The sequence below is a fragment of the Pinus tabuliformis genome, chromosome X, assembly GCF_031772625.1.
Source record: "Pinus tabuliformis cultivar Carrire ecotype Pingquan chromosome X, CPIR1, whole genome shotgun sequence".
Taxonomy (NCBI): Eukaryota; Viridiplantae; Streptophyta; class Pinopsida; order Pinales; family Pinaceae; genus Pinus; species Pinus tabuliformis.
In genome coordinates, this window is record NC_142308.1 from 885,918,005 (window position 1) to 885,931,405 (window position 13,401).

Below are 13,401 nucleotides of genomic sequence, written 5' to 3' on the forward strand. Positions count from 1 at the left end.
ACATTGTGCCAAGTTTGTGGATTGTTGTAGTTACAGACATGGCTGAGCATGATACCATGGAAGAATGGCTCACACAACTAGTTGAGTTGGAGGAAGATCATTTCTTGGGGGGTTTTCATCAACAAGTGCACAAGGAGCATGAAAATACATGGCATGATTGCCATATTAAACAATGCACCTTTAAGAATTGAGATTTGGTATTTCTATATGATAGTAAGTTCATGAAGTTTCTGGGAAAGTTCCAAATCCATTGGCTAGGGCCATATATTATTAAGGATATTACATATGGAGGTGCAATTTAGCTCGTGAACCTCAATGGAGAGTTGTTTCGAGGAACGGTCAATAAGACTCAGTTAAAGTTGTACAAGGTGATCCTGCCCTTGCTCAATCACTATATGGATGTGGCATAGTCTTAGTACTCTAGGTAGTTGTAACCAAGTGTGGGACTATAAAATACACTTCTAAAAGGATGGTTGGGCAAAGCTAATGGGCTACACAATGAATCAAGGGAAGACATAGAGGATAGTTGCAACGATGGAGCTGTGCTAGAATGGTGAGTCCCTCATAGCCTGACCAAAAAGTTATCATTGTAAGCATTTTATCTGATTGGATGGTAATTTTTCTATTAAAATGAGTGGGGGGGAGAATTTATGGAGCATATATTTGGAATTCTACTAGAAAAAGCATATTAATGATAGGAATTTGGAGGGAACGGATGGATTTGAGTTAAAATTGAGCTATAAATACAGCATGTCACTCCAAATTCAAGCACTTTGCTTCTTGAGAATTTTCTTCAACTTTTTCACTTTATTTTGCGCCAAGAGAAGTGGTGTATGTTTGATGATGCTTGGGAAATACTTAAAGGGAAGCTTTCATAGCCAATATTCATGAATTTATCTAATTGGCGGCATGAGAGATTCATCGAGAGAGTGACTGCAACCTAACCTAAACTTGAACCAGCACAACCTATACCTACAGGGTTTCCTATTACAACGCCTAGGTCACCACGACCTAAGCCATATGCTTCCATGACAGGAGATAAGAAGCAAAAGAAGCCCCCACAAGCACTGGTGTAGCAATCTCCATGCAAAAATTTGATGGAAATTCGAGAGAAGGTAAAAATGGAGCAATCCAGATAGTCGACGGAGCCCATAGACTTAGATGAGGAAGAACTAGCTGGGGTTGTTGAGGAGATTGATGCAGAGGAGGCTAAGTTGATAAATCAGCTACTGCCATATATGTTGCCAACAAAATCCATCGATAAAGCTCCTAAAGACCCAGATTTAGCGAAGTTCATGGTATGAACACCTTTACTGCCGTAGAATGTACCATTTGAGGGAAATTTGCTAGCCCGGATACTATACTTAAAAATGGAGGACTGGGACCTGGGGGACCACGTGAAGTTCCCCCAATTGGAGTGAAGAAGTACCTGAAGAATGTATATTATGAAGAATCAGAGGTCACACGGATTGAGCCGATCAAATGGGTGGCCAAAGTTGGGTGCGCGGGGATACTAAATATGTTGTGGGTGTCGCGTTTTAGCCACATCACTATTAATACCATTTGTTTGTGTCAATTGTCAATGCTCATGCACGATGGATGCCCTTGGTTGGGAGGGCCCATCTCGATTACTAACATGTTGATTCACCAAATCACATTGTTGCCTTAGCAAGGAGTGGACCATGTGGAGGCTTTCATGGGAAAGTTGAGGGAAAATAAATTGGAAAATCAAATGAAGAGCAACTTCATACTAGTGAAGAAATCACATGGCTGTGCAATAAGTTCCATATCATATGGCGTGGTGGAGTTTAATGCACAAATCATGGCTGGCAAAATCATGCAGAAGTGATGTGTTGATGAAGTGCCAATGTAAGTAGTCTCTTTGGATGCACAGTGCACCAAACGAGTCCAATAAAATTGGGCTCAATACTTATGTCACAAAATTTTGGAGGGTTGCAGAGAGGCCCAAGATGAGGGAAAGGAATTCCACTATGTATGGCTTTTGTTGTTGATCGTTTTGGTGGCATGGAGGACGCTCGAAGAAAGGCAGTTCCCTTAGCATGATACAGATCTATCTGAGGCCATGAAGTTTTCTTCGCTATCGGCCACTAGATATCGTGAGCCTGTTATAGAGACAAATATATTTTTGGTATTATTTGAGTCAGAGCTTAGGATGGTGATTAACTAGCGGCCAAGGTTGTTACCAAGTTTGCATGCATAGTACAACAATGTTGTAGATTTCAAGGCATATTTTCATAATCTGCACATCCGCATGAAGAAATATGCCAATGGAACATGGGACAAGTTGTCTTACTTAGTTTTTGAGGATGATATTCTATGGGTCATCAGTAAATCACTATGTGACCTACAACTATTGAAGATCAAATTCAGTGGGTTGTAGGCAAAGATTGAGATGCCAACAACAGAGTGACTTGAGGACAAGTCATGACTTTTTGTTGGGGGGTCGTTGGGTCAGGGTCCCTTGGGGTCGATGTTGCAAATAGTTTTAGTTTGTTAGAAGTTAAGTTGTTTTACGACCCTCCCGTGGTTCATGGACCACGGTATTGTAATGGAAGATGCCATAAAAAGAAGTCATAGAAAGTCACAAGATATATCTAAGATTGCATAAGCAAGTGATCTAAGTCAAAAGAGTCTATTTTCTGTACATAGGTGAAGGGGAAACTCTTGAAGCTATGTGCATGGAGACCTTGGTAAGTCTGTAGCTAAGTGTGCAGGCCCCTACAGCTGTGTGCATGGGGGAAAATGAGTATGTAATAGAAGATCTCAACATAATAAAGACTAGTTTTGAGTAATATCTATGCATCTATGTGTTTATGTTTACTTCTAAGTTTACTATGCATTCACTCTGTTTACTGCAACTTATTATGAAACATGCTTAATAGATGCATGAAAATGGTAGATCTAGTCAATTACATGATGTTGTGAATGCTTGAAACACCTAGCAGAGATTTTAGATGTGTTTTCTATAATTTATTATAATTTCCGCATTTCAGGGGTTAGGGTTTGCGGAGGTTGAAATAAAGCACTAGAAGTAATAGGAACACATCACATAGACCTTTGGATGCAAAAACCTGGTTTTTTCATTCCCCAATACTACCTTAGGTGAGATTGCAGCATGCACTACACAGGTTGTTTCCAAAAGGGCTGGTAGTATAGGGTTTTGTTGGTTAGCGCAACTAACTCTGAACCTAGCTGCAAGCCCCCTCAAAGCAACAATAAGTCATTAAGTTGTTATCTTATACGATACTCTTAACCCTTCATTCCATGCTTGTCTTTCCTGAACCAATTGCAAATAAACATCATTCTGTCTGAAATATTGATACCTGTTTCGTGTCAATGATGGGGGATAAATCAAGGCCCTCCTGTGACAGGTTGCTTCTTGTCCACGTCAACTCATTATCTAGAAAGTTGAATTAGAAAATCCCATTGGTACATTAGGGCTTGCATACATCAATGGAAAGTTTCCTTGCTCTCGCTATCAAGTTCTAATCATTGGCCTTCGACCAAAATATTTGGTGTGGTGTTTGACTTCAACTAATTCACTCACACCATAAGGATTGTATTATGTTACATTGATGGTCATTAACATCATCGATCGCATGATAAGATCTGTTCAAATCAGTTGTGAGTTCGTTATCATAATGTATAACTGACACATTTTGGAATAAACTACCTCATATAGAAAATTCCTCGTATTACCCATGATTGAATGTTGTTATCTTATGTTAAAAGAATATAGTTTCTTAAGTGCTCCCTGGAGATCAAGGATTGAATCATGATCCTTTTTTTGTATTCATTTGGTTGTGAACAAGCATGGGAGAATGCATAAAGATTAATAGGAGATAACCTAAAGTGTCTGTCATTCTTGAGGTCTATCCTAAAATCGAGCAACGATTTCAAGAAGAAGGATGGGAGGAATTTTTCAATATGTGTACAAACTTTCATGATGAAGTTGCCAAAGCATGTTCTCAAGGTTTTTATGGTTTGCAGGTGGTTGCTGGAGGAATTACCTTTCAGGTAACAAAGGAGTTGATTTTTGAGGTTACAGGTCTTCCTATAGATGGAGAGAGATCATTCAAAAGTCATATTTTAGGTGGAGTTCATTTACCTTTCTTCTGGAAATATGAATTTAAACAGATTAATTAGAGATTAGGGGTCTAGTCTTCCTAATTAAAATATGAATGGCACTATCTACTACATATGACCCAATGTTATTTTACCTGTGAATGTAGCTACAACCCTACTAACATCTATCATTTCTATTTTTGGCTCACTTAGAAGGTTAGTTGAGAATCATCACTCCTTATTTTTTATTGGAAATATTAAGGAACATGTATTCTATAGTTAGAGCAAGAAAAAATGATTCCTCCCATATTATATTTAAGAATTCTCCAATAAAACTATTAATTAAAATCCATTTGAGAAAATCTGGGAGGACATGGGAGCGTGTTTTCTTTTGGGGAGGCATTCAACCTCAGTTTGCTAAAACTAAAAGGGGTAGGAATAAGGGAAATAAGAGGAAAATTGGACAAACATAGAAACCTAAAGCAGAGACTTCATCTCATATGACCTCCTTTTTATAGACAAGGAGTCAGAAAAAGATAGAAATAGTTCCTCATCTATTGCCTCAGTTATCGAGTGTTTATACCAGGAAAGGAGATATGCTAAATAAAACACCGGATGCCCCTCTTTCCACTAAAACACTGCCTAGAGATAGGAAACAAATTTATAAATCTAAGGGGAAAATGATTGAGCCTGAATTTGAGAAGACACCAGTAGAGAAAGAGCCCACCTTGGTAGAGAAGTTCAAGGGTGGAAAACAACGTCACACTAGGTCACATAACAAGGTAAGGTTAAACATCAAATTAAATAAAAATCTTGAGTTAGATAAGGAGTTCATAGATGTAGACGAGACTCCCCAGAAGGACCTTGCTATAAACTAGGAGAAGGTTGCAAGCTTATAGAAGACAAAGAAAACCAAAGGGTCAAAGATAGAGGTTAGTTTTAAGGGTCAAAAGAATAAGAGAGAAAGGAGGACCAATGTGGATATTCTACTAGTGGTAGACAACACCCTTAGCTAATTAGATCTTGACCACATATTTTTTATGACCCTATTTTAATTTTTAGACCAACAACTTTCCTATCAACGATTTTACACTAGTAAAGGTAAATGGGTGCTGACAATGTCATTTTCATCACATTTTTGTCAAGTGACTTAGAGAAAAGTGTTGAGAGTCGAACTATCAACAAAATGTCATGTTCTGGCTACAAGAATATGAGAGTGAGATTATCAACGATTTCATGAAAGAAACACTGAATGCAGGAACAATTCAGTAAGATGCCATTTTTGAGGGGATGATAGAGCACAATTTCTAGTGAAGGAGACAACAAATCAGGCAACATTTTGATCCTTGCATTTTAGTCACTTTTATATATGTTTGTAATGATGTAGATACAAATAGGATTTGGAAATTTTGTATGCATGTATTTAGACATACACTGTTGTTTTTATATGTTGTAATTAAATATTTTCTAGAAACATGTTATAAGTTATGGTCTCTTCTATGAAGACAAACTTTGAAGAACGAAAAAGGGTTGGAAACTTTTGGCAGAACCTTGGTATATTTTTTATACATTTTGACATCAATATAAACTACTATGACCAATGTTATTTTATCAAAGTTACAAAGATTCCTATGTGATGAGTCTCATGCCTCTCTTCTAGTGCATGTTCTTCCTTTTGTTTCATAATCTAATTCACAATTCTTCTACATTTGGAAATCGAGTTATTAAATATTAATTCTTTTTATTAGCTCTAATTTACCATCACCAAAGTGTTATATGTTTTCAACTTGAATATCTTTTATAGAATTAACTAGTTTCTATGTTATTGATATTCGTTTCTACCTATTTCTGTCATATTTGAATGAAAAAATCTCTAAGAAATCCATTGCTACCTCACCTCTGTAGTTTTTTCATATAGCCTATGAGCAGTAATGTTGTCAAATAGACTCCATGCCTAATTTTTTATCCTATTATTTCCATACCAATTTTTCTTAAATCTAATCAGATCTAGTCGATGTGTTGAATACATAACCAGTTAGATTTGACTGAGTTATAAAATGGATCCTCCATATTGAAAGGGCTAACTTTCAGTTCAAAATATTGGTTAGAGGTTACCTCATCTATTTTTTTCCACATCTAGGGAAATTTCTAAGTGATATATTTTTGGCGTCATTGTTGGGGAATGAAAGATATATTCTCCCCGAATGACTTTGTTGTTTACATCAGGTCTCTAAGAAAAAATAGGGATTTGAATGAGTTGGATACAAGTTTTTTCTCCAGTGACTCCACTTAGAAATTTAAGGTGATCCTATTAGAGAAGTTATGGCTCATATGAGGTTTTATACTTGGATGAACCCTGATCCGAATCCACTGCAGATTTTGTCCAGTCCAAAAAACAAAAATCAGTAGGAAAGCTTCAGGAAGATTAGGTATCATTCATTTAGAGAGTTCATATTCATTACCTAAAAAGGTTGAGTCTGTTGGCAATATATTGTTTGATATCAAGTTTTAACAGTCTTTATTTATATCTAATTCTGAGAGAAACCTTTCAAATACTATTTTTGACCAAACCAGATTCAAAAATTTTGTTTCTAGTTTGGTCAGTCAAGAATTAGACTTGTTGCCACAAGATCAGAAAATTTGGTTTCAATTTCAAAAGTTGGAAAAAATAGTCCATGAACTTCACATAGCTGCATATGAGTCTCCAAATTTTCCATTTTCTATTCCATCTTTCTCTGCTTCAAATATTCCTTGGTTTCTATGGGATTTCAAATTCCTATCTCATCAGCTGTCACGACACCTTCATTTCCATTGTCATTTTCCTCTGACATCCCTAGTACTAGTTCATTTTAATCCTACATAAATGTGGGAGCCAAATAGGCTTCTTTAAATATTCAAGGTATATTGCATGACATTCCCATGAATTATGGCCAGAATTTGTTTCACTTTGATGGCAGAGGACCTATCCCAGCTCAACATCATGTAGACAAGTTGAATTATTTTACCGTGAGGATGTCAACTGAAGACTTTTTTCACAAATCCTTCGAGGAGAGGTTAAGAAATGGTTTTTATCTGTACTAGCTACAAGTATCGCAAAATTTCAACAATTTGAACAACTCTTCCTCACTAGGCTTGGGGTGAACAAGAACCCCCTACAAATATTATCTAAATATGAAAATCTAAAAAGAAACCAAGGAGAGACTGTCCAAGAGTTTTCAACAAGGTTTAACAGAATTTACAATTCATTCCTATCGATATCAAGCCCCCTCTTGGCCTTTCCTTGCTTCATTATCCTAATGGTTTCAATGCTGAGATGGCTTATCAACTAAGGGAGCGAAATACTGCTACCCTAGAATGAATGCATAATAATGAAATAGGGATAGAGGAAAATCTGATTGTTAAGAAAGAAAAGATGAAGATTGCGAGAAGAGTGGTATTCAAGGAAGAATAATCTTTTGCATCAGATGTGAAATTTTATTTACGGTTGAAGACAATGGAGAAGTTGGTTGGCAAGTTGAACCCTTCCAAGACTAAAACTTAACCTCGGGTGAGAAATTTGAATTTCAGAAGAAATCAAGGCCCTAAAAACCATAAAATAGAGCAAAAAGATCCTAAACACTAGGAGGCTTGATGCCCTTTAAAATGTAAAAGAGAGAAAAAGGGTCTTGTAGATCAAGAGGTTGTCATGCCTCATTTTCTGGTAATATCTGTTGATGAAAATGTCACTAAAGAAATGGATCAACAGATCCATTGTTTTGATGATAAGGAAACACAAGTGTTTTCTACCAAGGAAGAGCATGATAATTATGTTAGGTGCGGAGGAGAAAAGGACAGTATTCAGATATGTGATGTTGCAGTTTACCATTAGGGTTACAATAACGTAGTAGAATATTTTTATAAACATTATAATATTAGAGGTTGAACTATCCCAATTAGGGCTCAACCACAGAAAACAACAACATGAGGGAAACAAGCTAAACGAAGGAAATAAATACTCAAAATACTAGAGGAGCCTAAAAAGGATGTTCCAAAAAGTGTAGAAGAAACTAAAAAATTAGTGAAATAAGTAGAGAAAGCACAATCAATATTCAATTTGGAGAGTGAGATTGGAAAACTAAAAATTCCTATTCCTTTTATTGAACTTTTTAAAAATGAACAGTATAGGAAGAGAATTTTTTCAATGGTTAAAATTTTAGAAAATGAGAAAGTAAGTATCAATTCACAAGATTTTATAAATCTGGATAATCATGCTCCTAAGTTCATCTTTGGTCCACATGTAACTAGTATAAATGATGATGTCCCCCCATTTTATGTTAGATTAAATAGTTACGACATGATGCTTCATAATGCTATGTTAGATTTTGGAGATTTGCATAATCTAATCCCTAAAATAGTCATGGACCACTCGGGACTTTAGATTACCACGCTAGTGACTAGGGACAGGGACATGTGGGTCACTTTGTTTTGATTTTGGTAACATGCTATGGGAATGTCTGATGTATTTAGAGCTATGGGGTCCAAACACTTATAGGTTTTATGTGATACATAATGTGACTGTCCATCTTTTATATGATGATGATGGTTCGCCATGTGATGTGTTTATGGTTTTCTTCTATGGTATACATTTGATAAATGAAAATCTATACTGTTATTCGCAATGGTATTTACAAAGTTATTTTGGGCTCTAGGAAAATGACTAAAAGTAATGGTTTCAAATTCACGTACCAAGAGCTTAACTCGTAGATATTTTCTAAATAGGACTTGGCTATGACATGATACACACCATTCAATTGCATGAAAAGTAGGAAGGAGTCAAAATTAACATGAAGATGAAGGATGGGATTAGCAAGGGCATCGACTAACAAACCTTTCAATGAATCATATTTGGCCAGGTTATTGGTGGCATACCCAATGCACACACCATTAGAATGGGCTAACGTATGCAAGGGGGTGAAAATGGCCCATGTTGCCGAGGCTAGATACCTGGAGACGCGACTCACACCTGTGGTATAAGCGACATACAATTTGGATAATTGATCCATCTGAAAGGTGCAAAAGACAAAAAATGATATAATGCAACCTACCTAAATGCATGATAGAAATAAATACATGCAAATCGATGGGATATTCTATGGGTAAAATTTCTTAAGGTAGAGTTCAATGCGAGGATTATGAATACGTTGGTGTTCAAAACCCTCTAAGAGATATACCACCTTGCCTAAGTCCTTATGAATGATGGACCAAGAACACGAAAACCAGCACCAACTTTTCTTCATGAGAGTAGTTCACGGGGGGGCCTATGAGATTGTTATTGACATAGTAGATAATGTGCCCATTCTGATTTTCATCTTCTTGAATAATGACCCCAGCTACCGAATGGGTGGAAGCTGAGATGTACAAGATGAAATCCCTCGTGAAGTCAGGGTCACAAATGGAATGGTTGAGTGAAGGAGCCTAAGAAACCCATGTGTGGTGGTCGCATAGTTAGGGAAAAACCTACGAAGGAGGTTGGCTTTGCCTTGGAGGCTTTGTAACTGATGCAAGGTACGAGGAGGTGGAATATCAAGAATTGCCTAAACTTTAAGGGGTTCAAGAGTGATATCATATTTTGACACAATGAAGCATAATATATGGCCAACATGAACCCAAAAGATGCATTTCAATGGATTAAGATGGATGTTATACTTGTGACATCAAAGAAAACTGGTCCACAAATCATGACTATGTTACGCTGAGACCTAGAGCGAGAAGTGAGATCATCAAGGTAAGTAAGGATAATATGCACCAAGTCATGAAAATAGTATGACATAGCCCACTGAAACATGGCTCTAGAATTCTTCAAACCAAATGACATGACCCTATATGGAAATGTTCCCCATAGAATAATGAACGCAATCTTTAACTGATCAACACGTCAGATACTGATGTGGTTGTACCTGGAGAATCCATCCATAAAGGATACAGCCTCATGCCCCACACACTCATCAATGGTATGATGAATAAAGGGCGTGGGAAAGCTATCTTTGGGACAAGCTTTGTTCAGGTCATGAAAATCTGTACAGACACGAATGGTGCCTTACTTGTTGATTACAGGAACTAGGTTGGATACCCATGTCGTATAATTGTTGCAATAGATGAAACCATCGTGCTTGAGTTTGTCGATCTCTGCTTTGATGGCCTCATGATGAGACGGGTGAATGGCTATCAACTTCTAATGGATAGGAGTGGCGTCGGGTCATGTGTTGATATGGTGTTCAACAATTGCAGAATCAAGTCTGGGCATCTATGAGTATAACCAGGTCAAAAAATCACGTATTTCTTTGAAGAGGTTGGTGTCAGCCTCAATTTCCTCCAGGGTGCATTGTTAGCCCAAGGTAATTCTTTCTTCGATCCCTGGTTTATCAAAAATGTTGATTTTGATAGTAGGAGAGATATTGGCCATATTCCCTTCTTCGAAAGCACCTGGTGTGAGGATGGGATTTCTAAACCAATCGAATTCACCATGAATGAAGTATTTAGATTCCACATCACATTGGTCATGAGACTGCTACGGCAAGAAGTATGCATGATGGTGCATATCATCCCAAGTGTAATCAGGGGGTAGGCATTCCTTCCATGATGTCCTCATCAGAATGGGTGATGGGGGAATGGGGTGAAGATTCAATACATGATGCATCAGAAGTACTTGGTGCATCATTCTGAGAAAGAAGGTTCACATATGCATCATCTAAAATGGAAGACAACAAGCTCGTAGATAGAATACATACCGATATTGAGACGAAGGTTTCTGACAAAGCACATTCGAGAGAAGCGCCTGCGGGAACCTCATAGAGGTTTCCTATGAAGATCTCAAGGATGATGGTAGATAAAGGATATGGACCATGGAGTCTGTCATCTCGACATCGGGGCGAGGGATCACGATGGTGGGACTAAAGTCCCCCTATTCTGGTGTATTAGTGGTACTAGAATCCATAGGTAGAGGAGTGGATGATCCAATATGAGTGGCCTTGAATTCACGAAGAACATAAAGGCAGTCAGCAAATTCGTCAAGACGAGGGAAACAATGGGAGTAGTGACCATAATGATTGCACAAAGCACAAGGGTGATTTGTGTGCAATGATTCAAGTCTCTTAGCTGAATCAGGTAAGTAACTTGGACCTTAGCTATGTTAACCATAGGAAACGTATCATTGACTAATGGTTTGAGATGCGGAAGCTCGGGACAGGTATTGGTGGCATGCCTAACAACATTATAAAAATCACACGAAGGTGTCGACTTTGGAGGCTTGGGAGCTGAAGGTGCTTGGGGAGCCTTGTCCTTAGGTTCCTTCTTCTTGGCTTTTCCCCCTATTCAGATGCTTTTGCAACAAGAGTGGGTTCCTACTAAGGTTGCAATGGAACTAAAGCAACGATAGGGGTCATAGCAGTTGGTTGAACTGAGGTCAAAGAATGATATGGCTTGAGATGACCAGGTAGAGCACTTGATGGGGGATAAATGTACCAAAATTGGATCCCCAAAGTCATATTAGGGAGACTCAACAAATCCATGATAGGGACATAAAAGATTCCAAGAGGAGGAAACAAGAAAGGTATCTATCCTGCAAGATAATGTCCCAGCGGAACAATTCTTGGAAGGTTAAGACCTGGAGGAAGAGTTCTTAGTGGGAACAACAGAGAGGCACCCACAAAAGGAGGAGGTCCTGGAGGGGTGTATCTAGATGGCTCGACTGAAGTCACAACAGTAGGATGTTGTGGAGCTAACTATTGACCAGAGGTACTAGGTTTATTTTGAGCAACCCATGATGCTTGTGACATTCAAACACTCAATGAATTGGGCTCGGAGATGGGAGGGGGAGAACTAGGGAAAGCATGCAACAAGGTGAAATCTTTGTAGACTCCGAGTGAGACATCAGTGAGAGGGGTGGGATATTTCTTGCTGGACATCAATGAGATAATGGACTCAGGGGAGGTCAAGGATGATGACTCATAGTACATCAACTAACCGATAGTGATGATGTTACCTTCATGGGGAAAAAAGTCTTGTGAAAAAGCATAAACACAACGACTGACATGGAATAAGTGTAACTATGACCCAATAGAATGTTGTAATATGGCGAGGCCTCGATAACCTCAATATCTACAGAAATATTCTTTCCCGCAAGATTCACTGGACAATTGCGATACATGCTGAGAGGTTTGGAAGGGTGACCATCCCAAGCATGAAAAGTGATGGTGGATGGGGACAGTTCAGGTGACTTGAGTTTGTTCCAAACAATAGTGGACATCATGTAGGTGGATGCACCTTCGCCAATAATGCACTGAGAGATTATGGGATTACGGACTGAGACTGGTACCTTGAAAACAACAGATGGTGGTAATGGAGGATATTCTGACACATCAACAGGAAAGACAATCAGATGATTCCCTGAAGGATCTCCTGTAGCCAAAGCAGTTACTAGATATTTCTTCTAAGATGGGCACAACTAGAGGACCTCGAGCATCGACATGGGAATAGGTGATTCTGCCAAGTCATCTACTATACTATACATGTGGGAAGCTTAGTTACAAGCAACATTATGATGCAATGGCCCTTTGGGGATCTTCGGAATTGACTTAACGTTCGGTTGAGGGATCTGTAAGGTACCATTGGGTGTCGTAAGAGGCTCAGTATATTCTTTGGTTTTGAGCTCGGTTGTGGATGAAGTTGATGGCTTGTCATATTGACTTGACCAAGTTTACAAGTTGATATTGTAGGTACTCACTTGCTTAGAATTCATCATGAGAATCTGGTAGTCACCATGACTAGAAGGTAGGGGAGGGTGGGCTGCTTGACCTTGTTGAGATTGAGAAATAATAAATCATTGCTCAGGGAAAGGATTTGAAAGCTCAACCGCTTTAGATGGTGTAGGATCCTAAGGCAGTTACTACATGGCCAGTTGACCTCTAGAAGCTGATTGGACTTCCCACATTTGGCACATCTAAGGTAAGAGGGGACACTCATGGATATAATGGCCATGTGCACCACAACATGCACAAGGGTTCTTCATACAAACCACGTTGTTCTCCTTGGGCTGGTTTCTTTGTTGCTAATTGTTGTTGTTAGGTGGGTTCCCCTAGGGTTGATTAGGTTGATTACCTTGGTTACCCTGGTTACCCTTCCCCTTATTCCTTTTCATTGAATTTTGGGGATTGGTTGCACTCTATTGTACATACACTTGACCCTGAGGGGGCGGTGGCTGTTGGGGCTGAGGATGCATGGGAGGCTACAATGCTAATTCCCAAGGAGCTGGAGAACTCAGTAGTGCATAGGTGTAGG